Below are 23,476 nucleotides of genomic sequence, written 5' to 3' on the forward strand. Positions count from 1 at the left end.
ACATGTTCCAGAAGGCATTTCTGCCCCAAAAAATGCATTTTGCTTAAAAATAAATAAATAAATAAACTTCAAATGGCTCTCCTGTGAAATTGTGACTTGCGACAAACAGGTCACCATTAATGTGTTGAAAATTCCAAATTGTTTGCATAGTCAGCTTACACACAACACTGACACCCACTTGCACCACCAGAAATACCACCATGGGTCTTCTCACAGTCCCCAGGTCCAGAACAAATTCAAGGAAACGTACAGTATTATACAGAGTCTTTTGTCTGTAATGTATTTTTTGTTATGTGTCGGACGCTAGTAAGACTAGCTGTCGCCATGGGCGTCGGCTGATGGGGATCCTAATAAATCAAATCTCTCTTTCTCTCAACCACATATAGAAGCCTGAAAAACAGTAATAACTGGGGGAAATACAACAGACCATGGCTGAGAGGATGATTGCTTCTCAAAGTGGTAAGTACCAAGCATTTACACTGTCTGATCATCTGTTTTTGTCTCAACTGTTTGACTTTGATCACGGTATTTATCAGAGCCATATACTGTATATACAGTACCAGTCAAAAGTTTGGACACCTAATCATTCAAGGGTTTTTCTTTATTTTTAAAATGTTCTACATTGTAGAATAATAGTGAAGACATCAAAACTATGAAATAACACATATAGAATCATGTAGTAAGCAAAAAAAGTGTTAAACAAATCCAAATATATTTTACATTTGAGATTCTTCAAAGTAGCCACCCTTTGCCTTGATGACAGCTTTACACACTCTTGGCATTATCTCAAACAGCTTCACGAGGTAGTCCCCTGGAATTCATTTCAATTAACAGGTGTGCCATGTTAAAAAAAAATACAAAAAAAAATGTCCCTTCTTAATGCGTTTGAGCCAATCAGTTGTGTTGTGACAAGGTAGGGGTGGTATACAGAAGATAGCCCTTTTTGGTAAAAGAACAAGTCCATCTTATGGCAAGAACAACTCAAATAAGCAAAGAGAAACGACAGTGCATCATTACTTTAAAACATGAAGGTCAGTCAATGTGGAAAATTTCAAGAACTTTCTTCAAGTGCAGTTGCAAAAACCATCAAGCGCTATGATGAAACTGGCTCTCATGAGGACCGCCACAGGAAAGGAAGACCCAGAGTTACCTCTGCTGCAGAGGATAAGTTCATTAGAGTGAACTGCACCTCAGATTTAAGCCCAAATAAATGCTTCAGAGTTCAACAGACACATCTCAACATCAACTGTTGAATTGCTTCATGGTCGAATTGCTTCAAGGAAACCAGTACTAAGGGACACCAATAATAAGAAGAGACTTGCTTGGGCCAAGAAACACGAACAATGGACAATAGACCGGTGGAAATCTGTCCTTTGGTCTGATGAGTCCAAATTTGACATTTTTAGTTCCAATCGCTGTTTCTTTGTGAGACGCAGAGCAGGTGAACGGATGATCTCCGCATGTGTGTTTCCCACCGTGAAGCATGGAGGAGGGGGTGTGATGGTGTGGGGGTGCATTGCGGGTGACACTGTCAGTGATTTATTTAGAATTCAAAGCATACTTAAGCAGCATGGCTACTACAGCATTCTGCAGTGATACGCCATCCCATCTAGTTTCCACTTAGTGGGAATGTCATTTGTTTTTCAACAGGACAATGATCCAAAACACACCTCCAGGCTGTGTAAGGGCTATTTGACTAAGAAGGAGAATGATGGAGTGCTGCATCAGATGACCTGGCCTCCACAATCATCTGACCTCAACCCAATTGTGATGGTTTGGGATCAGTTGGACTGCAGAGTGATGGAAAAGCAGCCAACAAGTGCTCAACATACGTTGGCACTCCTTCAAGACTGTTGGAAAAGCATTCTTCATGAAGCTGGTTGAGAGAATGCCAAGAGTGTTTAATGCTGTCATCAAGGCAAAGGGTGGCTACTTTGAAGAATCTAAAATCTAAAATATATTTTGATTTGATTAACACTTTTTTGGTTACCAGAAAATAGTACAAAATAGTGCAAATAAAGAAAAACCCTTGAATAAGTAGGTGTGTCCAAACTTTTTACTGGTACTGTGTGTGATATATATATATATATATATATATAGCTCTGGTTGTGATGACCTTTTCCAAGGTGGTGTATGAAGCATAGTGTGAGTCATGTTGTCATTGGTTAATCATGGTCTACCGGTAGCCATTTTGAGTTTGGAGAAGGGAAAGGTGTTAAGTGGTTGTATTAAAACATATACAAGCCATTAGCAGGTAATTGATGGCCCTCTGGGTGTATTTCCTCAACTGTGGTCCTATTGTGAGGGGAACAATTATAGAGGTGAATGCTTGATTGAATATACGGCTAATGCACCTGAATTGGAAAGAGCAGGGAGTCATGCATCAAACTGAGGGTGAGCTGTAGAGAAAACAGGAGGAATTTACGGGCTGCATTAGATCTACATTATAACGGTATAACATATAACAAGATGGGGCAGTGACATTATATCACCTAATTCTCTTTATTGGTTATATACTGTGTGTTCCACATATCCCATGATACAACCCACAGAGATGATCAGGGATTCCTATTTCTCTGATACATCTCATTTGACTGCTGAAACACACTGTGGTTGGGGAACAGTCATTTGACCCCATAAAGGCTCTAACTGGTCACAAGAAGGTGGAATTAAAATAACAAACATAGGTGGACAATCTAACATTAGTCACCTAACTGCTACTTGTGATATTTTAATGCCATTCAAAACAGACTGAAGGAATTTTCAAACAGTACTGAGTCTCCCTGAGTATGAAAGATATATTTGTGTTTGTTCCCAAAAGTGACACATTTTTGCCTTCCCTAAGGTTTTTTCCTTTGTTTGTTTTGCATTTTACTTTCCAGTATTTATCAAGCTTTTTGCTTAGGGGACTGACCCTCCAGACCACAGTGAGAAAATAATTGGTTTACATACAATGTGATTCACTTCCCCCACCATGCATTGGGCCATTTTATTGGTATTAATAATATAATGGCAAACATCAAATTTCAAGTGTGAATGATGAATATTCCAATTAAAAAGGCTATTGAAGGTCAATACGCAACAGCGTGTGCAGGTAAATTTGAATAGGCCTATGTCAAGTATCAGTTGCTATTTAATAACATGGTAGTGCTCCTCCCACTTTTTCCCCTGCCCTGCTACAAAGTTTCTCCCTGTAGGCGGTCACTGAGTCTGAGGTGCTAAATGAGCCCCTTAAACTTGACCCCCCAAAAACATCTGGGTCAGATGGTTTAGACCCTTTCTTCTTTAAGGTTGCAGCCCTTATCATCGCTAAGCCTATCTCTGACCTTTTTAACCTGTCTCTGCTCTCTGGGGAGGTTCCCATTGCTTGGAAGGCCATCACGGTGCGTCCTTTATTTAAAGGGGGAGATCAAGCTGATCCTAACTGTTATAGGCCAATTCCTATTTTACCCTGTTTATCAAAAGTGTTGGAAACACTTGTCAAAAATCAACTGACTGGCTTTCTTGATGTCTATGGTATTCTCTCTGGTATGCAATCTGGTTTTCCGCTCACGTTATGGATTTGTCACTACAACCTTATAAGGTTCTCAATGATGTCACCATTGCCCTTGATTTTAAGCAATGTTATGCTGCTATTTTTATTGACTTGGCCAAAGCTTTTGATATGGTAGATCATTCCATTCCGGCTAAGGAGTATTGGTGTCTCTGAGGGGTCTTTGGCCTGGTTTTCTAACTACCTCTCTCAAAGAGTGCAGCGTTCAAAGTCAGAACATCTGCTGTCTCAGCCACTGCCTGTCACCAAGGTTGTACCCCAAGGCTCGATCCTAGGCCCCATGCTCTTCTCAATTTACATCAACAACATAGCTCAGGCAGTAGGAAGCTCTCTCATCCATTTATATGCAGATGATACAGTCTTATACTCAGCTGGCACCTCCTGGATTATGTGTTAAACGCTCTACAACAAAGTTTTCTTAGTGTCCAACAAGCTTTCGCTGCCCTTAACCTTGTTCTGAACACCTCGAAAATAAAGTGGTTTGGTAAGAAGAATGCCCTTCGCCCCACCGGTATGATTACTACCTCTTAGGGTTTAGAGCTTGAGGTAATCACCTCATACAAGTACTTGGGAGTATGGCTAGACACTACACTGTCCGTCTCTCAGCACATATCAAAACTGCAATTTAAGGTTAACCTGTCTGGGCTAGGGGGCAGTATTTTCACGGCCGGATGAAAAACATACCAAATTTAAACAGGTTACTACTCTGGCCAAGAAACTAGAATATGCATATTATTAGTAGATTTGGATAGAAAACACTCTGAAGTTTCTAAAACTGTTTTTCTCACGCAAAAACCTGAGAAAAATCCAAGCAGTAAGTGAAAAGTCTGAGAATTGTAGTTCTTGTTTTGATTCTCTATCGAAGCTCCAGTGTCTGTGGAGTGACGTTGCACTTCCTAAGGCTTCCATTGGCTGTCAAAAGCCTTCAGAAAGTGGTTTGAGCATTTTCCTGTCACTGGGCAGATAATAGGAGCTCAGTTACTGAGTGGTCTGCCTGGCAACAAAGGGATTGGATATGCTCGGTCCCGTGAATGCGCCCCTCCTTCTTTTTCTTCTTGAATGAATACGCTATGGTCCGGTTGGAATATTACTGCAATTTTACGTAAAAAATACCATAAAGATTGATTTTAAACAGCGTTTGACATGCTTCTAAGTACGGTAATGGAACATTTTGACTTTTCGTCTCTCGTTCCGCGCTCGTGCGTTACCCTTTGGATAGTGATCTGAACGCATGAACAAAACGGAGGTATTTGTACATAAATATGGATTATTTGGAACAAAAACAACATTTCTTGTGGAAGTAGCAGTCCTGGGAGTGCATTCTGACGAAGACTAATTCTGAGTTTAGGTTGCCCCGAATTTGGCGGGTGTCTGACAGCGGAGTCAATCACCACCTTCCGGAGACACCTGAAACCCCACCTCTTTAAGGAATACCTGGGATAGGATAAAGTAATCCTTCTAACCCCCCCCCTAAAAGATTTAGATGCACTATTGTAAAGTGGTTGTTCCACTGGATATCATAAGGTGAATGCACCAATTTGTAAGTCGCTCTGGATAAGAGCGTCTGCTAAATGACTTAAATGTAAATGTAAATGTGCACATTCACCGGCCGTTTTGGTGGGAATACATTTTCTGAACATCATGCGCCAATGTAAAATGCTGTTTTTGGATATAAATATGAATTTTATCAAACGAAACATACATGTATTGTGTAACATAATGTCCTAGGATTGTCATCTGATGAAGATCGTCAAAGGTTAGTGCTTCATTTTGCTGTGTTTTGGGTTTTATTGACACATGTCCTTGCTTGGAAAATGGCTGTGTGATTATTTTTGTCTATGTACTCTCCTAACATAATCTTTTTTTTGTTGCTTTCGCTGTAAAGCCTTTTTGAAATCGGACAATGTGGTTAGATTAACGAGAAGTGTATCTTTAAAATGATGTAAAATAGTCATATGTTTGAGAAAGTTGAATTATGACATTTTGTTGTTTTTGAATTTTCCGCCCTAATATTTCACTGGCTGTGTCCCGCAGGTGGGACACTGGGATCCCACCTAGCCCATAGACGTTAAATCTACACTTGCTTTCCTTGGTTTCCTCTATCGTCATCGCTACTCTTTCACCCCAGCTGTCAAACTAACCCTGATTCAGATGACTGTCCTACCCATGCCAGATTATGGAGAATTAATTTATAGATCATCAGGAAAAGGTGTTCTTGAGCGGCTAGATGTTCTTTACCATTCGGCCATCAGATTTGCCACCAATGCTCTTATAGGACACATCACTGCACTCTATACTCCTCTGTAAACTGGTCATCTCTGTATACCTTTCGCAAGACCCACTGGTTGATGCTTATTTATAAAATCCTCTTAGGCCTCACTCCACCCTATCTGAGATGTCCACTGCAGCCCTCATCCTCCACATTCAACACCCGCTCTACCAGTCACATTCCTTTTAAAGGTCCCAAAACACACACACATTGCTGGGTCGCTCCTCTGTTCAGTTCGCTGCAGCTAGCAACTGGAACGAGCTGCCAAAAACACTCAAAGTGCAGAGTTTGATCTCCATCTCTTCATTCAAAGACTCAATTATGGACACTCATACTGACAGTTGTGGCTGCTTCATGTGATGTATTGTTGTCTCTACCTTCTTGCCCTTTGTGCTGTTGTCTGTGCCCAATGTCTGTACCATGATTTGTGCTGCTACCATGTTGTGCTGCTGCCAGGTTGTGTTGCTACCATGTTGTTGTCATGTTGTGTTGCTACCATGCTGTGTTGTAATGTGTTGCTGCCATGCTATGTTGTTGTTTTTGGTCTCGCTGTATGTAGTGTTGTGGTGTCTCTCTTGTTGTGATGTGTGTTTTGTCCTATATTTTATTTAATAAAAAAAATATCCCCAGCCCCCGTCCATGCAGGAGGCCTTTTGCCTTTTGGTAGGCCGTCATTGTAAATTAAGAATTGTTATTAACTGATTTGCCTAGTTAAATAAATAAAATATAAAATAAAATACAATTTGTAGAACATACTAAAAATAAAGAAAAACCCTTGAATTAGTTGCTGGGATTTATCGCCCCCCTGCTGCCATGACAGATGGTATTGGTGCTACTGTATATCCGAATGTTTAACACCTTTTTTGTCCTCTGAGTTGGTCATTTTATGGGATTTGAATCTGGATTGGCAATCCCCGGCCTCAGATCAATTTAAGAGTATATGCATTGATTTTAATCTGAATCAATTGACTCTCAAAACCCAAATGGCTAAATTAGAAAAATCCTGTTATCTACACATTGATTGATTTAATTCTTACTAATAACCACCATAAATATTTGTCGAATGAAGTATTTGCATATGATCTCAGTGATCATTGTCCCATAGTATGCATTACAGATACAAAACAGCAAAGTACTAATCCGTGTTTAATTAAGAGTCATTTTCTCCTCAAGGGTTTTTAAATGACATGTTAAGTCACTATCTCCTGTATTCCTGACTCAGAATTGGCTATATAACATTTCTCCTACATATTTATTTCTCTGGCAGATAAACACGCCCCTTTTAAACAATTCAGAGTCAAAGATACAATCTCTATAGACAAACATTGGCAGTAGAATGGCCACACTTAACTGCTCAGTGACTTTCAACATGGCAACAAGTCAGTTTCTCAAATTTATGCCCTGCTAGAGATGCCCCGGTCAACTGTAAGTGACGGCTAAGCTGCGAAGTGGTAGGCCACACATGCTCACAGAACGGGACCGCCGAGTGCTGAAGTGCGTGGAGCGTAAACATTGTCTGTCCTCAGTTGCAACACTCGCTGCCAAGTTCCAAGCTGCCTCTGGAAGCAGCTTTAGCACAAGAACTGTTTGTCGGGAGCATCATGAAATGGGTTTCCATGACCGAGCAGCTGCAGACAAGCCTAAGATCACCATGCGCAATGCCAAGCGTCAGCTGGAGTGGTGTAAAGCTCGCTGCCATTGGACTCAGTGGAAACGCATTCTCAGGAGTGATGAATCACGTTTCACCAATTGGCAGTCCAACGGATGAAACTGGGTTTGGCGGATGCCAGGAGTACGCTTCCTTCCTGAATTCATAGTGCCTACTGTAAAGTTTGGTTGAGGAGGAATAATGGTTTGGGGCTGTTTTTCATGGTTCGGGCTAGACCCCTTAGTTCCAGTGAAGGGAAATCTTAGCACTACAGCATCCAATGACATTCTAGATGATTCTGTGCATCCAACTTTGTGGCAACAGTTTGGGGAAGAATGCCCTCGTGCACAAAGCAAAGTCCATACATAAATGGTTTGTTGAAATAGTGTGGAAGAACTTAACTGGCCTGCACAGTGCCCTGGCCTCAACCCCATCGAACTACTTTGGGATGAATTGGAACGCCGACTGCGAGCCAGGACTAACATCAATGCCCGACCTCACTAATGCTGTTGTGGCTGAATGGAAGAAACTCCCCGCAGCAATGTTCCAACATCTAGTGGAAAGCCTTCCCAGAAGAATGGAGCCTGTTATAGCAGCAAAGGGGGGACAAACTCTATTAATGTCCATCATTTGGGATCAACGAGCAGGTGTCCACATACTTTTGTTCATATAGTGTAGCAAGGAAAAATAATGTGTCTCTATAATACATCATCCACCAACCATCCTTCCACCAACCTATGTTCTAAAATCAAATCAAATTTGATTTGTCACATACACATGTTTTGCAGATGTTATTGTGGGTGTAGTGAAATGCTTGTGTTTCTATCTCCAACAGTGCAATACGATCTAACAATACACACAATACACACAACCTAAAAGTAAAATAATGGAATTAAAGAATATACAAATATTAGGATGAGCAATATTGGAGTGGCATAGACTGAAATACAGTACAATAGAATACAGTATATACAGTTGAAGTCGGAAGTTTACATACGCTCGTAAGCTTGTAAGCCGAAGAACACCATCCCAACCGTGAAGCATGGGGGTGGCAGCATCATCTTGTGGGGGTGCTTTGCTGCAGGAGGGACTGGTGCACTTCACAAAAGTGATGGCATCATGAAGCAGGAAAATTATGTGGATATATTGAAGCAACATCTCAAGACATCAGTCAGGAAGTTAAGCTTGGTCACAAATGGGTCTTCCAAATGGACAATGACCCCAAGCATACTTCCAAAGTTGTGGCAAAATGGCTTAAGGACAACAAGGTCAAGGTATTGGAGTGGCCATCACAAAGCCCTGACCTCAATCCCGTAGAACATTTGTGGGCAGAACTGAAAAAGCGTGTGCGAGCCAGGAGGCCTACAAACCTGACTCGGTTACACCAGCTCTGTCAGGAGGAATGGGCCAAAATTCACCCAACTTATTGTGGGAAGCTTTTGGAAGGCCACCCGAAACATTTGACCCAAGTTAAACAATTTAAAGGCAATGCTACCAAATACTAATTGAGTGTATGTAAACTTCTGACCCACTGGGAATGTTATGAAAGAAATAGAAGCTGAAATAAACAATTCTCTCTGCTATTCTGACATTTCACATTCTTAAAATAAAGTGGTGATCCTGACTGACCTAAAGCAGAGAATTTTTACTAGGATTAAATGTCAGGAATTGTGAAAAACTGAGTTTAAATGTATTTGGCTAAGGTGTATGTAAACTTCCCACTTCAACTGTACATATGAGATGAGTAAAGCAAACATATGTTAACAATATTAAAGTGACTAGTGTTCCATTATTAAGCGGCCAGTGATTTCAAGTCCATGTATATGGGGCAGCAGCCTCTAAGGTGCAGGGTTACGTAACTGGGTGGAAGCCGCCTAGTAATGGCTATTTTCAGTCTCTCGGTCCCAGTTTTGATGCACTTGTACTGACCTCGCCTTCTGGGTGATAGCGGGGTGAACAGGCAGTGGCATTCTTACATAGGTATTCCTCTTGTCCAGATGGGATAGGGCAGTGTGCAATGCGATGGCGATTGCATTGTCTGTGGATATATTGGGGCGGTAAGCAAATTGAAGTGGGTCTAGGCTGTCAGGTAAGGTAGAGGTTATATGATCCTTAACTAGCCTTCATTAACTAGCCTCTATGGCCCAAGACTGAGTGGAGCACATCAAGCTGTTGGTTTCACCTTTGAATAAAAATAGGGTTTCTCAGTAACTGTTGATCATACTTCCTAGTCCAGCTCCACACTCCCAGGTGTTGAAGCTTTCTCTGTAAAGGCTGAAACAGCAGAGAGAGCTTTAGCTAGCACATGCTCTGAGTCAAGGGGAGTGTCCGTAGAGTGGAAGCAGCGGAGGCAGGCCTGCCAGCAGCTGATAGTGGACAGAAAGAAACGAGCGACGAATTCATTGCGACTGGGGTTATGATAATTTATTATGGGCATGGATGTTTCAATTATTATAATTTTTTGTCCCGAGCTATAAGGCAGTGCCTGCTATGCCTGCTTCCTCTGGGCACAAAGGAGACTTGAATTCAATGACTGTTTCTAGGAAGATGGAGTATAGGGATACAGTATGAATAGAGTGAAATACATGCGGTTTGAAACAAAAAATGTGACAGTTCTATTTTCAAGTCTATGAGTACAGAAAATATCAGTAATGTTAGTTGAATAAACTCTCAATGGATCTGTATGTATTTCCTTTTGCCCACTACAAGACGTATCCTCATTATAATGACTTACGCTATGCTATGAAATCTCAAGGCAAAACTCAACAGGAAGTGGTTGCAATGATGCCAAAATGACGTAATTACAACCACTGGGTATGAAATACAATGCAAATCAAGTTATTAAGGAGCTGATTTTCATTGAATTTAATACAAATCAAATCCAATGTTATTTGTCACATGCTTCGTAAACAACAGGTGTAGACTAACAGTGAAATGCTTACTTACGGGTCCTTTTCCAACACCGCAGAGTTAAAGATACAACAATAGAAATGGTGACACGAGGAATAAATACACAGTGAATAATGAATGAAGAATAAAAATAACATGGCTATATACAGGGAGTACCAGTACTGATGGGATGTTCAGGGGTACGAGGTAATAACATGGATATATACAGGGAGTACCAGTACTGAGTGGATGTGCAGGGGTATGAGGTAATAACATGGCTATATACAGGGAGTACCAGTACGGAGTCAATGTGCAGGGGTATGAGGTAATAACATGGCTATATACAGGGAGTCAATGTGCAGGGGTACGAGATAATTGAGGTAGATATGTACATATCAGTAGGGGTAAAGTAACTAGGCAACAGGATAGATAATAGACAGTTGCAGCAGAGTATGTGGTGGGTGTGAAAGTGTATGTGTGTGTAGCGTCAGAATGCATGTGTGCATATGCTATGTGTGTGGGCATACGTAGTGTGTGTGTTGGGGGGTATGTAAGTATGTGTGAGTGTCGAGGTGTGTATGTGTGTGTTGGGGTATGTGTGTGTGTGTGTGTGTGTGTTGGGATGTGTGTGTGTGTTTGGGTATGTGTGTGTGTGTGTGTGTGTTTGGGTATGTGTGGGTGTTGGAGTGTCAATGTAAGTATTTGTAAGTGTTAGGGGGATGTGTGTGTGTGTGTGTGTTGGAGTGTGTGTGGGTGTTGGAGTGTGTTGGAGTGTGCTGGGGTGTGTGTTGAAGTGTCGGTGTGTGTGTGTGTGTGTGTGTGGGCGTGTTGGAGTGTCAGTGTAAGTATGTGTGAGTGTTGGTGTGTATGTGTGTGTTGGGGTGTGAGTCTGTTGGGGTGTCAGTGTAAGTATGTGTGTGTGTGTGTGTATGTGTGTGCATTTGTGTGTGTGTGTGTGTGTGTGTGTGTGTGTGTGTGTGTGTATGTGTGTGTGTGTGTTGGGGTGTGTGTATGTTGGGGTGTGTGTCTGTTGGGGTGTGTGTGTTGGGTGTGTACTGGGGCGTGTATGTGTGTGTTGTGGTTTGTGTTGGTGTGTGTGTGTTGGGGTGTGTGTTTGTGTGTGTGTGGTGGTGCGTGGGTGTGTATGTGTGTGTTGGGGTGTGTATGAGTGTGTGTGTTGGTGTGTGTGTGTTGGGTGTATATTTGTGTGTGTGTTTTGGGGTGTGTGTGTGTGTGTGTGTTGGTGTGTGTATGTATATGTTGGGGTGTATGTGTTTGTGTTGGGATGCATGTGTGTGTGTGTGTGTGTGTGTGTGTGTGTGTGTGTGTGTGTGTATTTGTGTGTGTGTTGGGTGTGTATTTGTGTGTGTGTGTTGGGATGCATGTGTGTGTTGAGGTGTATTTGTGTGTGTTGGGGAATATGTGTGTGTGTTGGGGAATATGTGTGTGTGTGTGTTGGGGTATGTGTATGTGTGTGTGTGTGTGTGTGTGTGTGTATGTGTGTGTTGGGGGATGTATGTGTGTGTTGAGGTGTATGTGTGTGTGTTGGGGAATATGTGTGTGTGTGTTGGGGTATGTGTGTGTGTGTGTGTGTGTGTTGCGGTGTGTGTGTTGCGGTGTGTGTGTGTTGGGTTGTGTATGTGTGTGTGTGTGTGTGTATGTGTTGGGGTGTATGTGTTGGGATGCATGTGTGGGCTGGGGGATGTATGTGTGTGTTGCAGTGTATGTGTGTGTTGGGTTATATGTGTGTGTGTTGGGGTATGTGTGTGTTTGTTGGAGTGTGTGTGTGTGTGTGTGTTGGGTTGTGTATGTTTGTGTGTGTGTTGGGGCCTGTATGTGTGTGTGTGTGTGTGTGTGTGTGTGTGTGTGTGTGTGTGTGTGTGTGTTGGGGCGTGTATGTGTGTGTTGAGGTGTGTTTTTGATGTGGTGTGTGTGTGTTGGGATGTGTGTGTGTTGGGATGTGTGTGTGTTGAGGTATATGTGTGTGTTGAGGTGTGTGTTTGTTGTGGTGTGTGTGTGGTGGGATGTGTGTGTGCTGTGGTGTGTATGTTGGGGTGTATGTTTATGTGTTGTGGTGTATGTGTTGGGGGGTGTATGTGTGAGTGTTGGGGTGTATATGTGATAAAATAATGTATATGTTTAAAGATAATGATTCAATAATTCTACCCTGAAACCTAACTATTAGTGATATAGTCTATGTAGTATGTATAAGGAGTAACTAAAGTGTTAAACAAATGTCTAACGAGGTTGGACTAGGATAAGAGAGGAATGTGTGTGTGTGTTTAAGTAAACACCAAGAACTGTTAAACTGTGGTTGACCTGACCTAGCTTGAACTCTGAGGGTTTAAGATATGAGAGGGAGTCCCCCTCAAGGTTTCCCTAATCTCAGAGGAATGAAACTGTCGGCTGGGTAATGATCTACAGTGTTGAGAGTTCTGGGGAAGAAGATAATGTTTGTGTGTATGTGTGTGCGTAAATAAGGAGCCTGGTATATAATAGATGTCTTCGTACAATGTACTTCAGAGCGCCCTCGTGAATAAACATTTTTGACTATTGTAAGCTGGGACTCTGTCTGTGTCATTCAACCAGAATCTTACAAATTCCGGATTGCAGACTGAGTATTTTAACATTGAGAACATAATTCTCATAACAGTATGTGTGAGTGTTGGGGTATGTATGTGTGTGTGTTGGGGTGTGTGTATGTGTGTGAGTGTTGGGTCTGTATGTGTGTGTGTGTTGGGGTGTGCATGTGTGAGTGTTGGGGTGTGAGTGTTGGGGGGTGTGTGTGTGTGTGTTGGTGTTGGGGTGTGTGTGTGTGTGTGTGAGTGTTGGGGTGTGTGTGTGTGTGTGTTGGGGTGTGTATGTGTGAGTGTTGGGGTGTGTGTGTGAGTGTTGGGTCTGTATGTGTGAGTGTTGGGGTGTGTGTGTGAGTGTTGGGGTGTGTGTGTGTGAGTGTTGGGGTGTGTGTGTGTGAGTGTTGGGGTGTGTATGTGTGTGTGTTGGGTGTGTGTGTGAGTGTTGGGTCTGTATGTGTGAGTGTTGGTGTGTGTGTGTGTGTGTGTGAGTGTTGGGGTGTGTGTGTGTGAGTGTTGGGGTGTGTGTGTGTGAGTGTTGGGGTGTGAGTGTTGGGGTGTGTGTGAGTGAGTGTTGGGGTGTGTATGTGTGTGTGTTGGGGTATGTATGTGTGAGTGTTGGGGTGTGTATGTGTGAGTGTTGGTGTGTACATGTAAATATGTGTTGGTGTGTGGTTAGAGTCCAGTGTGTGGGTAGGGTCAGATGTTGTAATGACGTCCATTTTGCATTATTGCAACCAGATTTGCCTGCTGAGTTGTGCCTTGAACATGTCATACTGTACTCCAAGTCATTATCTGTACAAGGCAAGATAAGTCACTAGAGATGACTGCCACTCTTATTCCTGTTGATGTAGATGATGCGTCTTTTTATCTCATCATTAATAGTCTCATGTCTCCTCAATATTGATTCAATGTGATTGTTCTCAATAATTCGTCTTCTCACAAACTTGTCCTCGGAAGTCTGTCAATTATTTAGTGAATGACGGCAATAATGTTTTTATTTGATTTATATTGGTGACACTGTTAGTAAGCATCCACTGATGATCTATTAATGAATATGAGATGCAAATGAAAGTTGCAGTGAATTGCTGTTCTTTATATCATTAGATGATCGAGAGTGGTAGGATCTGTAGAATATAGAAGACAATAACTCAGTGTGTAAAATTCAATGTGTTGACTGGATAGTTACTCCAAATGTGTGTCTATCTTATGAAACGTCTTATGGTATGTCCTCTGTTTTTAGCAAGATAATCCATCCACCTCTCAGATGTGGCATATCAAGAAGATGATTGAACAACATTATCATTACACAGGTGCACCTTGTCCTGGGGACAATAAAAGATCATATTAAAATGTGTGCAGTTTTGCCACACAACAAAGTTTTGAGGGAGCGCACAATTGGCATGCTGACTGCAGGAGTGTCCATCAGAGCTGTTGCCATAGAATTGAACGTTCATTTCTCTACCGTAAGCCTCCTCCAATGTCGTTTCAGAGAATTTGGCAGTACGTCAAACCGGCCTCACAACTGCAGACCATTTTTGTGCCATTCATCCGCCACCATCACCTCATGTTTCAGCATGATAATGTCGCAAGGATCTGTGTCAATTCCTGGAAGCTGAAAATGTCCCAGTTCTTCAATGACCTACACACTCACCAGACATGTCACACATTGAGCATGTTTGGAATGCTCTGGATCAACGTGTACAACAGTGTGCTCCAGTTCCGGGCAAATATCCAGCAACTTCCCACAGCCCTTGAAGAGGAGTGGGACAACATTCCATAGGCCACAATCAACAGCCTGATCAACTCTATGTGAAGGAGATATGTGTTGTGCTGCATGAGGCAAATGGTGGTCACACCAGATACTGACTGGTTTTCTGATCCATGCCCCTACTTTGTTTTAAGGTATCTGTGACAAATAGATGTATATCTGTTTTCCAAGTCATGTGACATCCATAGATTAGGGCCTAATGGCTTTTTTCAAATTACTGATTTAACTATATGAACTATAACTCAGTAAAATCGTTGAAATTGTTGCATGTTGCATTTAAATTGTTCTTAATAAGAGTGTACATGCGGTCTTAGATAAAAAGGTGCTATCTAGTAGCTTAAAGGGTTCTTCGGCTGTCCCCTTAGGAGAACCCTTTGAAGAACCCTTTTGGGTTCCATATAGAACCCTATTCTACAGAGATTTTACAATGAACCCAAAAGAGTTCTACCTGGAACCAAAAAGGGTTTTACCTGGAACCAAAAAAGGTTTCTCCTATGGGGACAGCCAAAGAACCCTTTTGGAACCCTTTTTTCTAAAAGTGTACAGTATAGGGTGTCTTAAAATAACGCTAAAATAAGAATAAAGGTTCCTCACATCACCATTACAAAGCCTTACTTTTTTTACAAAACATGCTTGAATGTGGGAACCAATCCACAAGTTGAATAACAATATCCAGTATCAAGTCAGCTCAATGTCTCCAATTCTCTTCCCTGGAATTCTTGACCTTCCCATTCCACAATGGCTCTATCCGGAAATACTATTATCCACGATGATAAGGGAAATTGCCAGTCATGATCAGGATTCCTAGCGCTGATTAGGGACTATCCTTCCATCCTGCTGTGTTCAGGTCCATTGCAAGAAGAGACAGTGAGAGACAGGAGGTAGTGACTGAATAGATCTATATGGATGTAATGGGAAGCAGCCTCCTCTGACTAACACAATGACAACCTTCCCCTAGATTACATTAACATGCCGTCAGCACGTCATCTCTATTTCACCTTAATTAAACCAGACGCGTCTCATTCAGACTCTGTCCCAAAGATGCAGTCATTTGGGAAACTTAGATGTCAGGCTTGATACAGCGAGCCTGCAATTCATGTCTGACTGGAATTAATGGAATTGAAGGGCGTTTACGTATGGATGTGGAGTTCAGGTTGTCAAAATGGCAACTGTTGGTTAGGTTGGCCCCCCGGAGGTTTGGAACAAAAGGTTAGCATTGATACTCCTGAAGGGGTTTGATGGTGACTAGAGTTGTCCTTGTTTCACCTGCAAGGAGGGTAGGGTAGGGTAGGGGAGGGGAGAGGAGAGGAGGGGAAGGGAGTTTTATCAGAATACCTTTCTTAGGAGTCTCTTTTCATGAACTACTTTAAACATGGCGGGTTATAACAGAGCTCAGGTCAACCAGATGTACATTTCCTATGGCTTAGATTTTGTCTATTTCCTGTGGTTTAAATGTATATTTCCTTTGGCTTAGATGTCAATTCCCTGTGGTTTAGAAGTCTCTTTCCTGTGGTTTAGATCTCCATTCCCTTTGCTTGTTTGTTTGAGGTGTTGGTACAGGAAATGTGAGGATACTAATTAGCTCTTGAAGGGGCGGGGGGGGGCAAAATGTCTTGGCTGGCCAACTTTGAGTGGCTATCCGGAACTTTGTGTCTAATGTCTAATTTATACATGCTTTATTATTTATGGATGCCGTGATTCATATGTCTGTGGCGATGAACGTGTGTGGGTGTGTGGTGTGGGTGTGGTGTGGGTGTTGTGGGGGTGTAGTGTGGATGTGGTGTGGGTGTCATGGGGGGTTTGTGTGTTTTAGAGAGATAAATAAAGAGGCAAGAAGGTGACAGTATAACATGCAGTGTATGCTATGGGGTCAATCTAAACACGACTAGTAACTCATTAGTCTTTATCTCTTACTCACTCAAACATACACACACAATCTAACATGCATGCATACATCCATATATATTGTCATCCTCTGTATATCAGAGAGAGGATGAGGAGAGGATGAGGAGAGGATGAGGAGAGGATGAGGAGTGGATGAGGAGAGGATGGGGAGGGGATAAAAAGGGGACGAGGGGGAGAATGAGGGGCGGAATGAGGAGAGGATGAGGTGAGGATGAGGAGTGGATAAGGAGGGACGAGGGGGTGGATAAGGAGGGACGAGGGGGAGAATGAGGAGAGGATGAGGGGAGGATGAGGGCAAGATGAGGAGGGGATGAGGAGGGGATGAGGAGGGGATGAGGGGGAGGATGAGAAGTGGATGAGGGAAGGATGAAGAGTGGACGAGGAGAATATGAGGAGGGGATAAGGAGGGGGTGAGGAGAGGACGAGGAGAGGATAAGGGGGAGGATGAGGAGAGGACGAGGAGAGGATAAGGGGGAGGATGAGGAGAGGACGAGGATGAGGGGTGGATACATAGGGGTGCAGCCAACTGAGGCCTAAACCCTCCCCCGAAAAAAGAGCTTGGATCAACAAGTGTGACTGTGAAGGATAGCCCGGATTTGTTGGGTGAAAATGCAGGGTAAATAAATGTTTCATGGGATATCTTAGCATAGATGCAGCTGGGAAAGAACTGCAGGCGGATAGGGGAGTGAGGGGGATATAGATCAGATGGTTTCAGAACACATTGGTAGGCATCAGCCCATAGGGGCAGAAACTTTAGGAAATGACACCAACGGCTCACTACTACAACTTAGGGCCTGTATTCACAAATCATCTCAGAGTAGGAGTGCTAGTCTAGGATCAGGTCACACCACTTATTCATTTGGATTTAAAAGGCAAAACTGATCTATCAACACTCTTACTCTGAGACGCTTTGTGATAGGAACTGATCGGAAGCATACCCTATTAAATAGATATAATTACCATTCATAACCAGTGAGCAAAGAGCCCTTCCACACCTGCTTTCCTTCCTATACTTTTATACAGTTTTATTCAATCTCTTTTAATCCTGCGTTTACAGGTAATATATGATGCTGGTGGCTTATAAGCCTAGGTTTTATGTGTTTCAAATGGGAGTCAAAATTGCTTGAGATTGATGGCAGCACAATGAGGAGTGGACTTCATTTGTATGCCTGACTGAAGGTGAGCGTGACCTCTGCTTGGCTGTAAAAGTTTAAGTATTATAGCATAAACACACACACACACGACCACATACACACACACACGACCACACACACACTCAATCACACACACACACACACACACACACACACACACACACACACACACACACACACACACACACACACCGGGTATTTTATTTATTATTGTTATTTAACTAGGCAAGTCAGTTAATTCTTCTTTACAATGATGGCCTACCAAACGGCAAAAGGCATCCTGCAGGGACAGGGGCTGGGATCAAAAATAAAAATACATTCAATAAAAACATAGGACAAAACACACATCACGACAAGCAAAACAACAGAACACTACATAAAGAGAGACCTAAGACAACAACATAGCATGGTAGCAACACATGACAACAACATGGTAGCAGCACAACATGGTAGCAGCCCAAAATAGGGTTCAAACATTATTGGGCACAGACAACAGCACAAAGGGCAAAAAGGTAGAGACAACAATACATCACGCAAAGCAGCCACAGCTGTCAGTAAGAGTGTCCATGATTGAGTCTTTGAATGAAGAGATTGAGATAAAACTGTCCAGTTTTAGTGTTTGTTGCAGCTCGTTCCAGTCGCTAGCTGCATCGAACTGAGAAGACGAGCAACCCAGGGATGTGTGTGCTTTGGGGACCTTTCAACAGAATATGACTGGCAGAACGGGTGTTGTATATGGAGGATGAGGGCTGCAGTAAATATCTCAGATAGGGGGGAGTGAGGCCTAAGAGGGTTTTATAAATAAGCATCATTCAGTGGGTCTTGCGACAGGTATACAGAGATGACCAGTTTACAGAGGAGTATAGAGTGAAGTGATGTGTCCTATAAGAGCATTGGTGGCAAATCTGATGGCCGATTGTTAAAGAACATCTAGCCGCTCGAGAGGACCCTTACCTGCCAATCTATAAATTATGTATTACGTCACAGGAATCTAGCATGGGTAGGATGGTCATCTGAATCAGGGTTAGTTTGGCAGCTGGGGTGAAAGAAAAGCGATTACGATAGAGGAAACCAAGTCTAGATTTAACTTTAGCCTGTAGCTTTGATATGTGCTGAGAGAAGGACAGTGTATCGTCTAACCATACTCCCAAGTATGAGGTAAGTAAGCATTTCACTGTAAGGTACTCACTGTAAGGTCTACACCTGTTGTATTCGGCGCACGTGACAAATAAACTTTGATTTGATTTGAGGTGAGTACCACAAGCTCTGAACCCTCAGAGGTAGTAATCACACCTGTGGGGAGAGGGGCAATCTTCTTACCAAACCACATAACCTTTGTTTTGGAGTTGTTCAGAACAAGGTTAAGGGCAGAGAAAGCTTGTTTAACACTAAGAAACCTTTGTTGCAGCGTTTAACACAAAATCCGGGGAGGGGCCAGCTGAGTATAAGACTGTATCATCTGTATATAAATGGATGAGAGAGCTTCCTACTGCCTGAGCTATGTTGTTGATGTAAATTGAGCCTTGGGGTACACTGCACTCTTTGAGAGAGGTAGTTAGCAAACCAGGCTAAAGACCCCTCAGAGACACCAATAGTCCTTACCCGGCCCACAAGAATGGAATGGTCTACCGTATCAAAAGCTTTGGCCAAGTCAATAAAAATAACAGCACAACATTGCTTAGAATCAAGGGTAATGGTGACATCATTGAGGACCTTTAAGGTTGCAGTGACACATCCATAACCTGAGTGGAAAACAGATTGCATACCAACGATAATACTATAGACATCAAGAAAGCCAGTCAGTTGATTATTGACAAGTTTTTCCAACATTTTGATAAACATGGCAAAGTAGAAATAGGCCTATAACAGTTAGGATCAGCTTGATCTCCCCCTATCAGGGTCATTATCTTTAAGAGATGGAGTAGGAAAGTGAAGCCAGGCCATTATTAGCTGTTGGGAGTGCTGATTAAGGGTTCCTCTCCAATAAACCAAACACAGTGCACAGATGATAAACCATTTTTAGTTGTAACGTTTGGAATGTAGATGCTTGCATTGAAGAAAGTTCAGCTATCTATTTCTGCTTTTTCATGTAGTAAATGAATTAGAATGTTTCTAGGACACAGCTTAGCTTTGCTGAAAATGAGTCTCCTACCCACCACAGTCACTTGTTATGACAGCAACACTAGAACTGTGAGGCCTGTATGTTTCTGTGGAGTGAAACCACTGACCTGGGTTTATAAATCCATAACATGGAGGGATGTGCCACAAGATGGTATTCCTTTCTATTCTCTCTTGTTTCATTCAATGGATTTGATAACGACTGAAAGGGGACTGTAGGAAGATAGAACATGTTCATACCAACCTGCTCCTGCTCCTCTTACGTTTATATTAAACCACTGGTTATATCGCTTATTGTCAAAGACAGATGAGAGTTTAAGGTAACTCATGACATGCAACACTAAGGAATGGGTATGTGAGCCAGTCTCTCACTATTGGAGTGAGGTACAACTCCGAGGGGATGAGATGTCCAAAGAGTTTGTTTTCATCAGTTAAGTCATTCGCAGATAGTCAAGAGAAATTGCAGCAAAAAAAATGAAATCAAAACAATGTCTGTTGCCGTTGCTTTGTAATACTGACATAATGTAACATTGTGGCTTGTCGTGTTAAAAATAAAGAGACCAATATCAACATGCCGTCCATGTTAGATTACAATTTACTGTAGCAGCCAGCCTACAATTGGCAATATGGGCTCCCGAGTGGTGTAGCTGTCTAATGCACTGCATCTCAGTGCAAGAGGAGTCACTACAGTCCTTGGTTCAAATCCAGGCTGTATCACATCTGGCCGTGATTTGGAGTCCCATAGGGCTGCGCACAATTGACCCGGTGTTGTCCAGGTTTGGCCGGGGTTGGCCGTCATTGTAAATGAGAATTTGTTCTTAACTCACTTGACTAGTTAAATAAAGGTTAAATAAATAAAATGAACATATAAGAACATTAACATGACTGGGTCAATGTCAACACCAATTGGATTGCATTGTACGAGAAGGGAAGGCAGGAGAGGACTTCATGAGTACAGTCCCTTGGACTAAAAGCTCCATATAGCCCGGACGCCTAATGACAAGTCCCTTACCCCTCGTCAATCTAAATGAATATAGACTACAGCCCAGCGGAACTTTCTTTGTTAGTGCGACAAGCAAGCATAATGATGAAAGAGTCGTAGCTATCACAGAGTCCAACCGGGACCTCTGGGGGATGGATGTATAGTTGCCTTTGCTTAGTGTGGCATAATCAGGGGAGAAGCCCATATGAACAGTGCTTTCCAGCTGACGGCACTGCCTCTAAAAAGCAGTTCTCAGAGTAAACAGAAAACAAATGTGACATTTGGAAAATGGGCAGTAAATAAGGAAGCGTGAGCATGTTGTGTGCAGAAGGGTGAGGAAATTGCCCATTTGTCAGTTGGGATAAGGTCACTGTGTAACTTGCAAAAGCCCATTAATTGAATGGAATGGGGAGGACGTTCGCCAACTGCAACTCCAAAGAGAGAGGCATGCATCTCGCTTACCTCATAACGAAAACAGTACCAGTCAAAAGTTTGGACACACCTACTCATTCAAGGGTTTTTCTTTATTTTTACTATTTTCTACATTGTATAATAATAGTGAAGACATCACAACTATGAAATAACACATATGGAATCATGTAGTAACCAAAAAATCTAAATCTATTTTATATTTGTAATTATTCAAAGTAGCCACCCTTTGCCTTGATGACAGCTTTGCACACTCTCAACCAGCTTCACCTGGAATGCTTTTCCAACAGTCTTGAAGGAGTTCCCACATATGCTGAGCACTTGTTGGCTGCTTTTACTACACTCTGCGGTCCAACTCATACTAGCTAGCTAGCTATATGTCTTAAGCTAAAGCATACTGTTAGCTAGCTAGCTATAAAAAAACGAAATGCCCAAAAAACAAATGGCCATTAACTGAATGCAACTAGCATGCTAGTTGTACCTGTAGGCGCTATTGAGATGGCTTGGTTAAACAATGAACCTAGCTATGTAAACAACGCTTAAGACTCACATCACGTAACATTAGCTAAGGAGTCAGCCAGCAAACGTTAGCTAGTTATACAACAATGAACAAAGTGTCAACAATGCCACAGTGCTGGGAGCTAATCAACCAGGTCCAATGTTAGCTAGCATACATTGGGCTTTAACTAGAAAAGCAAACGGCTCTGGGAAACAAATAATAATGTCAGGTAGGGAGCACGCCAGCTAACGTTAGCTAGCTAACAGTATGCTTTAGCTTGAAATGAAACAACATTCTGTCAAATTTTGAAAGGTGTAATATCGGAAAATGTAGGTAGCTAACGCTAGACTATCTTACCTGTATACATCATCATGCATGATGGACGCGTCTCCCTGTCAAGAATGCCATACCACGTTTAACCATAGTTTGAAGATGTAATCCGGAGACAGATGTTTTCGCCATCTCTTTAGTTATCATACTCTAATTCCACTGATTTCAAAACAACATTTTTAAAAGCCGCTTTCGACAGGATTACCAACACAGACTAACGAGCTCAAATAGACAGCAGCCTTCAATATTTCAGACCAATCTGAACTTCTCTCTCAGCATGTCCAGCCCACTCATTATCTCAGACAGGCATGGCTATTGGGAAGGTTGCTCACTTTTTCTGTGGCTTAACCAACAAGGCTCGTAATTTAACAATTTTATTCATATTTACAGATGGCATACAAGTTTGTTATTAAGGCACATGAAAGTTCACATGTTCGAGAAGGCCTTTCTGCCAAAAAACACATTTTGATATAAAAATATTTTTTTGCGTTCAAACGGCACTCCTGTGAAGTTGTGACTTGCTACATATGCCTAGTTTCCTGAATCGGGTCACATATCTAGAAATAATGAATGACTGACATATGGGTTAGAAAACAGTGGAGTTGCCTTACTTAACCAAGAAAAGGATTCTGACAAACAGTAATGATGGTCATAATTCATTATTTCATTAAATAATGCTTTTTTCTGAAACCATCAACTCTTTCATCACAATGTGACATTTTAAAGACAAAACAGATTAATTTGATGTTCCAACATATTCATAATAGACTCTCGTCAAATCTAATTAGCAAGAATCTTACCATTATAAGGTATGACATGAATCAGCAGGGACATTTGAGAAGACAATAAGTGCCCCCACAGCTCCACAGGAGTGATCATCAAGGACTGTGTAAAACAATTCCATAACAGCTTGAATTCTACTCAGAGGGAATACATAACCCCATGCGACAACACGTTCTATCTAGTTTCACTTTTACCCGTGTAGTAATGAGGCGATTACACTGATAACACTAGTGCTAAGATGTGACATATACCTTTGGAATTGCATTGGAATTTTTTATGAATGGAGTAGAGCATTTTTGTTACTGCACAGGAGGAATATGGACTATTCTTAAAGACTCCTTATTGCCCTTGTGTAAAAAGTAAATCACGTTTAATTCTTGCATCCGAGGAAAGCTTGAACAGATATTTCACATTGTTCTTTTTCAACTCTGCTCTCCTTGGCAGATCATTGGTGTCAGCAATTTCTGAGCTCAGGAGCCCCTCTTGTAAAAGGCCACCCCCAATAAAGTGGTCATGCCTGCCTTTCACTTTATATGTGCCATCCATTTTGATAGTGACAGGACATACCATTGG

The 23,476-nt window shown here is 42.1% G+C and overlaps 1 protein-coding gene across 5 annotated transcripts in view; it reads left to right on the plus strand.

Annotated features, from left to right (window-relative positions):
- LOC115170895 (leucine-rich repeat and immunoglobulin-like domain-containing nogo receptor-interacting protein 2) overlaps positions 1–23,476 on the plus strand; it is a 303,513-nt gene that overhangs the window by 185,589 nt on the left and 94,448 nt on the right. For all 5 annotated transcript variants that reach the window (XM_029727265.1, XM_029727256.1, XM_029727274.1 and 2 more), the window contains one exon: positions 387–459. The gene's annotated coding sequence lies outside the window, so the exon portion shown is untranslated. The remainder of the gene's footprint in view (positions 1–386; positions 460–23,476) is intronic.

The sequence above is a fragment of the Salmo trutta genome, chromosome 3, assembly GCF_901001165.1.
Source record: "Salmo trutta chromosome 3, fSalTru1.1, whole genome shotgun sequence".
Taxonomy (NCBI): domain Eukaryota; kingdom Metazoa; phylum Chordata; class Actinopteri; order Salmoniformes; family Salmonidae; genus Salmo; species Salmo trutta.